The sequence below is a fragment of the Castor canadensis genome, chromosome 15 (assembly GCF_047511655.1).
Source record: "Castor canadensis chromosome 15, mCasCan1.hap1v2, whole genome shotgun sequence".
Classification (NCBI taxonomy): Eukaryota; Metazoa; Chordata; class Mammalia; order Rodentia; family Castoridae; genus Castor; species Castor canadensis.
Genome location: NC_133400.1, coordinates 34,117,122 through 34,124,476, shown reverse-complemented (window position 1 = coordinate 34,124,476; position 7,355 = coordinate 34,117,122). Strand labels below are relative to the sequence as shown.

The window sequence follows — 7,355 nt, the reverse complement described above, 5'->3', positions numbered from 1 at the left end:
AAGCGTGTGCAGCCATCTTTGCTCTTCAACTGGGCCTTCAGAATGGGAAAGCAGAGGCCTGATGCTGGTGGCAATAGGGCCAGAAGAAGCTTTGGAAGCACCACCAGCATATCACCCTTCCACGCTGGCTACAGGCCAGGAGTGTTTGGTCTCCTACAAGTGTCAGAGCTAGCTCATTTCTCTAATAATCCCAGAGTCTGGATGTCAGGGTGGGAGAACCTCACTGACTGCTTAGACATGGCCAGCTCATTTATTAAGTATCTACCAAGTGTCAAGCAGCTGTGAGGCACTTGGATGATGAAATTTTAATTTAATTTAAATTTTAATTATATCACAGACACAACACACATCTACCTATAATTATTACCATAGGCAAAAATCTATGCATCATCTGAGAAAAGTGTTCTCTATAGCACTGAGATTTTGGAGAAGGAAAAACTCCATCTTGGCAGACCAAGGCTGTGGCATTGGAGGGATGGAAGTCTGCTGTGAGAAGCTGCCTGAGCAGAGATGTGGGTGGCCCTATGACCAATGCTTAGTTGGATTGACAGGTAAGAGTTCAGTCGGTTTGCAGCTGCCAGGATGCTGAAGGATGATTTGAATAACAGACCACTGAATTGAAATGACACATTCCAGTCCCTGAGAAGACCTTCTGTCATTGGATCTTTGGTGAAGGCTGCAGGGCCTGGAGTTGAGTTGGCTTTCCAGGGGAAGGGATTCCTCCGAATCTCATGACCGCCATTCTTGGAGCCAGACTGGCAACTGCATGTACAGACTGTTGTGTTGGTTTCCTAGGGATTCCCTGCCCAGGTACCCCATCTAGCTGGCATCAAACAACAGAATGGATTCTCTCACAGATCTAAAGGCTGCAAGTCTGACATGGTGTCAGGAGAACTGGGCTCCTTCTGAAGGCTTTGGGGAAGACTTTCTCACCTCTTCCGGACCCTGGTAGATGCTGGCATTCTTTGGCTCACACTTACATCACTCCAATCTCTGCCTCTGTTGTCATGGCCTTCTTCCTTTTCTGTCTGTCCCTGTGTGTTCTTTCTTCTTCTTCTTCTTGTGGCCTTTCCTTACAAGGACACCAGTTATACTGGATTTAGGTCCTACCCCAACCCAGTGTGACCTCATCTTTCCAGTGAGTCCTCATTATTTGTGGATTCTGTATTTTCTGTTTACCTCCTCATGAACATTTATTTCTAGCCCTAAAATCAATATACATGATCATTTGCAGATACATGGAGAGTACTGACAAATTTGAGTTCCCAGCTAAGGTCAAGCAAAGTGATGCTCTGTCTTCTTGTCTCAGTCCTCATAAACCATTCTCCTTTGCAGTTCCCTTAGTGCCATGTGTGTTTGCATATTTTTTATTTTTATGGGTGATTTTGCTGTTCAAAATGGCCTTAAGTGTAGAGTTGAAGTGCCAACTACTGTTCACAAGTGCGAGAAGGTTGATGTGCCTTATGGAAAAAATACAAATGTTAGAGGGGCTTCGTTTAGACAAGAGTCATGGTGCTTATAGTCATGAGTTCAATGGAAACATACCAGTGATGTGTGTTAAATAAGAGGTTCTTCAAACAGCAGTATACACACACAAGTACACCTAACTGGTTGGGGAAACTATTGCTACTGGAAGCTCACAGGATCCTAACTGTCCATTTCCCCTGGGAGCAATGGTTCAGCGTCCTCTAATTCAGGATTTGTGCTGACTTCATAGAGCCCGACTGTGCCAAATAACAAACAGTGACTGAAATTACACTTACAAAGACCCTATTTTAGGGGATGGTCACATTCTCTAGTGTCATGTGGTCATGAGTTTTGAGAAGATACCATTCACCCTAGTCCAGACTTGAACCTGGTTTCTCTCTTCCACCCCAGCAATTTTCCAAACTGGCCAGCCATCCAATTCTCCCTGGGGCTCTTGCCAACATGCAGAACTTTAGGTCTCACTCCCAGATTAGAATACATTCAGTCTGGAGTGGGGCCCATAATCTGCATTTTTAAATCAACTCTTGGTAAGTGTGATGATCGCTGCTCAAACCTGGGACCCCTGGATATCACTTCCCTCTGGACATCAATGTCTTCACCCCAGTTTCCACTTTCTGGAAGAGAAGGACACAGATATAGTCTCTTCTTCTGGAGAATATGAGGGCTCAGCCTCACTGCCTGAGTTTATGGTGATAGGGAGGAGGATCCCAAGAGTCCTTTGGATCCCACTTCAGTGTGAGCAAAAGTAGAACCATTAACTTGATTACAAGACTTCCAAATTGTTCCTACTGACTGTGAGCAGTTGAGCTTCATTTTTGCCAGAGCAGATTCTACAGAGATGGTAACCTGTGCTGAATCCATCCAGGGGAATCTGGGGTGTTGCCTATGGGAAATGCAGTAACAAGGGTTAGCTCTGCCTCAAGGGCCCAGAGTTCTAGTCTCACCAGACAAGCCCTGGCTCCCTCTAAGCTGGCATTTATTTCTGTGATATTGACACTCACTGTCTCAGAGGAGTGATGAAACTTATGTAAGAAAGTTCCGGGGAGTCACTTTAGCACCTTAATTTGCTTGGAATAGATGTTAAGTCATAGCAGCAGCAGCATATTCTTACATGTCTGTATCTTCATGTTCCCCCAGTGTGCTTTCATTTTTATTCTTTATGTGGTTCTTTTAAGAATCTTATGAAATAGGCAAGATGGTACATGCTTATCTGGATACTACTTTCTCCCACAATTTCAACTCTCTCGGTTAACTTCTTGAAATTAAGAAGAATTAATGAAAAACCCTCTAGAGGAGCCAGAGGAGATTGCAACTAATTCACAAACATCCTTCCTTGTTAAGACATTCTCAATGCTCACTTTATGCCCAATTTTAACAAGAATTGTTTTCATATTAGAAGTAACTGGAAGCAGTTCCTTAGAGATGAATTGGTGTAAGATAAGGAATTCTTTTTTTTTTTTGAAATGAACCCATGATTTTACTTCCCTCATAAAAAACAAAAGACGGAGCTTAGAACTGGATCATTTGCCCCTTTCTCTTCTTATCTCCTCCCAGTTCAAAATGCTTGAATGCTCTTAGTAACCAGCATTCTCTTAGCTCTGCAGTTGGGTTCAACACACTGTAGCCTCAGCATAATTTTCTTTGAAGTTTTAGCTTTTTTCTGGAAAATTGGCTCAGTCTACCCATCATAGCCACTCTGCTTCCTATCATAACACCATTTTCCCTGGGTACACAGAGAATCCTTGCCCCTTTTGTACTATGACACTTTATGAGGTTGGTGCTTGCCACACTTTTTACAGAAAGTCTGGCAGATTTTAAGAATGTTAACCAAGATTTTGGGAGGGCTATCAGCACCAAAAAAAAAAAAAAAAAAAAAAAAGGATGATGAACAATTCTTGATGACAGCATCAAGAAGGGCCAGTGGACAGTAGGAGAGAAAGCAGGTTAAGCTTCAGAGAGAAGATAAAGAGACTCAGGAATTGCTATGGGAGCATGTTGTCTAAGGGTGTCCAAGTGTGCACTTGTCTATAAGAATGGGACCTTCACGACACAGTCATTTTGCTGATAATGAGAAATTTGGAATAATTTTGTGAAGAGTTTGAGTTTTCAGGCAGACTTACCTGGGCTTGAAATTCACTCCATACCAGCTCTATAAAGGGCAATTAATCAACCTTGCCAGAACCTTTATTTCTCCATTTGTACAATGGCACAGTAGCATACATGAGGCAGAATTGCATGATGGGAGATAATGATGCTTGTAAAGCATCTACTGCAGTGCTTAACACTAGCACTTTGTAATGACATGTTACATTAATCTACCACTTTACAATTTCCAAAGAATATCTCTATGTGCTCTCTTTCTTACTTCTCACAATAACTTCTGTCCATCCACCCTTCCACCCATCCGCCCATCCATCCATTCATCCATCCAGCCATCGTGTTATATTGGCACTGCTTAGTTATACAATAGTGAGCCACACATACAAGAAATTTTTGCCCTTCAGAACTCAATGACTGGTGAGAGAGACAGACCACACACAGGAGAAGAAGCAATAAATAGTTATGTATACCATGCGGATTTTGTGACATCAATAAACAGGATGTTGAGAGAAAGAGAACAATGGGGAAGCCCTAGATAGAGAGGGAGGTCAGAGGTGGCTCCATTTCAGCTGAAACTGAGGAGGGTCAGCCATGGGCAGGGCATTTCAGGGAAGGGAAGATTCCTAAAGGCCCTATAGTAGAGAGACTTAGATTCTTGCATCCATCCATCATCCATCACTTAGAATCACAAGATAGGTATTCTGTAAAGTTTTGCTTTTCTTTTGTATCTTAAGAGACCCAAGGAGTACCATGTGAGCTCAAGGTCAAGGTCATAGGCCCAGAAATAGAACACTCAGTACTTGAACCTTGGCCATTGCTTCTTAGATAAACCATTGCCAGGAGGTCAGGAGCAGGCCTTGATGGCTACAGAATAACTTATATAATACTGTAAGAGATTTCCATGACTTTGGCCAGAAAAAGATGAATTTTGGCACTCAACTGGGGAGAAAAGGTTTCCTTGTCTAGAATGTTACTAGATGGAAATAAATGTCCTCTCCCTATCCATGTCCAGCCATGTCTGGGATGTGATATATTGCTTTACAATTAATCTCTTGCTATGTAGAAGACACTGAGGCCAAAAGAGTCAAAGAAACTTGGCCCAATTATGTGGAGGGTTTAGGATGGGGTCTGCTATGATCTGGAAGTATTTTGTCCCCCAAGAGTTTATGTGTTAGAAGCTTGGTCCTTAGTGTAATGATATTGAGGGGCAGTGGAAATTTTAAGAGGTGGGGCCTAATGCAAGGTAAGTAGATCATTGGTGATGTTGCACATAGAAAGGTTTAACATAATTCTTGTGGGACACTGTTAGTTCTCTCAAGAGAGGGTTGTTATAAAAAAGCAAGGTTGGCCCTTCCCCACTCACTGGCTTCTAGTCTCACCATGTGATCTCTCCTTCTCACAGGCATTCCCACCATGATGCCATCCTCCATGAGGTCTTCACCAGAGGCCAGAATAATGGGGCTACCCTATCTTAGATTTCCAGTCTCCAAAATTCTTTGCTTAAATACACTTCTTCATAGTATGTCCAGTCTCAGGTAGTTTGTTAATAGCAATGAAAAACTGACTGATACAGGATCCAGCCTTGGCCTCTTGGCTGTTCTTCCTCGACTGCTCCCTCCACTGATCAAGTCACAGCTCACTTGTTCCATTAATGGAAATCCCAGAAGGCCAACCTGTGTGTGTCTCTAGCTAATTCATCTTTTATCACATGCTCCTTTGTTGGTTGTCGGGCCCTGACCAGCCAGGTCATTTTGGTGTTATGTCACAAAGTCCATTAGCAAACATTCATGTCTTGACTTCCAAGAACAATGCAACCCAGGATGATTGATAAGCCAGCTGCCTGTTGACCTTTGCTGTTGCTAGCCATCTTGTGGTTTCTGACTTTCCACCAAATTCATCCAGAACGATTTGTACTTTGACCATTAATCTGTAACCAAGCATTTCCTTGCTCATTTGGGGAAAGCAACCAAGCCTACTGTCTGTGCAAAGAACTGTGAAGCCACACATCACATTTCTCTTTCTTGGCCAATGTTGAGTGACAGCTGCTCATGGGTACCTCTTCTAGCATTTCCCATGACCATGCTCCCTTCCAAGAAAGGAGCCGACAGGGACACCGATGTAGAAAAGGCACTGTGAAAATGACCCATCTGTCTTAGTCAAACTCAGCCCTTGGGAGCAGGGCTGCCAAGTTCCATGAACCCTGACATGCCCGGCTGAGTTCCAAGGCAAGAGAGCAAAGATATCCTGACTCATGGCCTGGTGGCCCATCCACAGGCTTAGCAAGTCTTGGTTTGACCATTGCCCTCTGTTAGGGCAGCTGCCCAAGGCCCATCACCTCAGCCCCCAGGCCCTCCCTCCCTGCCCTCTGACCAGGGGCTCACATCTCCGAAGGCACTGAGGATGTGATTCTGGCATAAACCTTCTACAGGGCCTGGCTGACAGGCACCAGATTGGTAGTGAGTGGCCCATAGGTAACTAAGGATGATGGAACTTCATTTATGGATCCAACGCATGGATTTCAGGGTAGGCCCACTCTCTGTGGTTATGAGGCCCTCCCCACAGCTGTTCAGAGCTGTGAACACCTGGTATATTCTTTTAACAATGTGACAGTGGGTAAGCTTCTTCTTCTTCTGGTGTCTCCATTTCCCCTGCTGTAAAAATGGAACTTATGGCCCTTATCACTCAGGGTTTCTGTGAAGATAAAATAGAATAATACCCTTTACAAGTAGAGTAAGTTGTAAGCAAGGAAGATTATCATTTGAGTATTGACTCACCACCACCTGGGCCTCAAGGGAAAAATGATGTCTAGCAGATAGATGAGGGCTATCTAGCAGCCACATAAGCCACCAGAAGAACACATGGGGGCTGAGTCCATAGTTGTGGCTATTGACCCACAGTGCGAGGTGGCACATAACTGCTCCGAGTCTATGACCACAGCTACTCCCTGGCACGTTCTCTGGATACCCAGCCTCATGGTCTCTCTGAGCTGACCTGCAACTGTAGACAGCATCTCACCCTAACTATCTTCCTCTTTTTCTTAGGCACCAAGGATTGAAAAAACACTGGCATGTAACCAGACAGCATGTGTGTGTGGGAGCATGCATCTGCACTGGGCCAGCTTCAGTCAATGGGGATGGCAATCAGTGGACAAATGGCTCAGCCTCCTGGTGCTCCTACGATGAGCCCCAGGTATCTTCTACACAGATCCTCAGATGGCCCGGAGGGTTGAGTTCTGGTGTCAATGGCCATGCCTGCTCCTTTACAAAGCCCTGCATTGGCTTCCTCTTTTCTTTCTCTTTGTCTCCCTCTGCCCCACTGTGCTACCTGGAATCAGCTCACCCCATCATAAACTACTTCTACCCCAGGTACAGGCTTTTATTATTTATTTATTGGTGATACTGGGGATTGAACTCTGGACCTCACATTTGCTAGTCAGGCAGTCTACCACTTGAGTCACATGCACTGCCCCTTGGGGTCTAAAAGAGGAACCTAAACTGAGATTGACCCAAAATGTTTGCCTTAAGTTTCTGGGGCCTGGTGTCACTGTACCTCAGCTCAGGCCCTTGTGCGAGCTGTGTGTTATCAGAGGCTTGTGGTCACATCAGCTTCCCTTTGAGGAGATCTGGTGCCTCCCCCCACAGCAGCATATCACTCACCTCTCATCTAGCCAGGTCTTGTCCCCCACAAACCAAGGCCTGCTGTGACTTGACTGAGTCCCCAGGGCTGGCACCCATGTCTGCACATGTGCAGGTAGAGGTTGTCTTCTG

The 7,355-nt window shown here is 44.8% G+C and overlaps 1 long non-coding RNA gene across 1 annotated transcript; it reads left to right on the top strand.

Annotated features, from left to right (window-relative positions):
- The first annotated feature begins 5,970 nt into the window (after window positions 1–5,970).
- Window positions 5,971–6,952, top strand: LOC141417198 (uncharacterized). The gene is made up of 2 exons (XR_012441786.1): window positions 5,971–6,111; window positions 6,630–6,952. It is a non-coding gene; the product is annotated as an uncharacterized lncRNA (long non-coding RNA).
- Window positions 6,953–7,355: the final 403 nt, after the last annotated feature.